A 1768-nucleotide genomic window follows, 5' to 3' on the forward strand; every position below is an offset into this window, starting at 1 on the left:
CAAAAAAATGAACAAAGTTAGACCAATAAATACAGAGAACAAATTGATGATTGACAGAGAAGAGGAGGTGAGGAAATGGAATTAAGAAGAGCAGACTTCCAGTTGTTATATAATTCGCAGAGATGAAAAGCACAGCACAGGGAATATAGTCAATAAAATAATAATAATAATTTGAATAACATTTGAGGAGACCAAATTTGATACCTGATTTAAGAATGTTGATGTGGTAAGGATTTGACAAGACAAATCTAACTTAACATTTGCTAAAAATACATAATCCTGAATTATGTGAAAGTGAAAATATGAATAAATGAATGTTATGGTAAATGAATAATTGAAAGTATGTAAACAATAGAAGCAACCCACAGTAATTGCCTCATTATTAGAAAATAACAAATATTTGTAGTTCTAATATCATAACTTGGAGTTAAACATACTAGAATACTTTTATAAATATATGTCCAATTTTGTATATGAAAAAGCTGGAAAACCACTTTTATTGACCAAGCCAATAGATTCAAGCAAATTTGTTATCTATGTTCATATGAAGGTGGAGAAAGGGAATTTTGTGTCACTTATGACCAAAATTTCTAATACTAAAATAATACAGCATGCTAATATTTCATATGGGGAAAATCAGTTTCCCAAAATGCCATTTTAGCTGTATTGTATTAAAGTGATACTGATAAAATATCTCTCATAAAAGTAAGATTTCCCAAGTATGGGTACAGCTGTCAAAACCTCCATATGGCAAGCAAAGTCAGAAATAGTGAATATTGGGGTGTGTGGTGGTTCAGGCAGGTAAGCATTGGACTTGATTTCTACTCAAGTCATGATCTCATGGTTTGCGATTGAGCCTTCGCCCCCCTACCCGCCGCAATGTTGGGCTCTGAGCTCATAGCGAGGAGCCTGTTTTGGATTCTCTTCTCCCTCTTTGGCCCTCTTCCCACTCACACTCTTTTCTCAAAATAAATAAAAATAACTTTTTAAAAAAGAAATAGCTAATATAATAGAAAAAAATCCTTCAACAAGAAGACCATTTAGACATGATCCTTTGCAAACATCACCATCACTTCTACCCACTTCTTTTATAGATTACAAAATGAAAATTTAGAAGTGTATATTCACTTACTTAAACTCACAGTGTGGTGGAGCCCTAACAGGCAGCCAAAAATTGGATTCTTACCAGAATGTTCTTTTAACAATACCACACTGCCTCTTACATTCATCAAGACATGATTCAATTGGAAATAGGTAATGCTAACATTATAAAGAAAATATCTCTAAGCACCTCCTGGGAAATCACAAACTTACTCCTTAGATTTAGAGCAGTCCCTGGGGCATATTTGTAGTTTTCTGTCAAATGCAACAAGTCTTTCAGCCGTCAAATTACGCATTTTCAAAGTTGAAAAATCATGGATCCCAAGCAATGACTGACAAGAATGGAGTGTAATCACACCCAAGACCAATACTGAAACTAGATGTTGAAGGAATAAAAAGGATTGCAAGGTATGGATAACAGACATGTAGTAGGCTTTCAATATGTGTTTAAAGATGATTTAAATGGATAAAATACTTTTTAATGATTGTACAGGGATAACCATTTTTTCTAAATATCATTAACATCTCATTACTATACAAATATAGTATGTTGTACTCTTTTGAAAGAAAAGATATTTCAAGCAAATTCAGAATATATCACATATTTTATCACTTCATAAAATATTTACTTAGCAATATAGTATAAAGAAGGGAGAATGTTTTGCAA

The sequence above is a fragment of the Crocuta crocuta genome, unplaced genomic scaffold (assembly GCF_008692635.1).
Source record: "Crocuta crocuta isolate KB4526 unplaced genomic scaffold, BGI_CrCroc_1.0 scaffold262, whole genome shotgun sequence".
Lineage (NCBI taxonomy): Eukaryota > Metazoa > Chordata > Mammalia > Carnivora > Hyaenidae > Crocuta > Crocuta crocuta.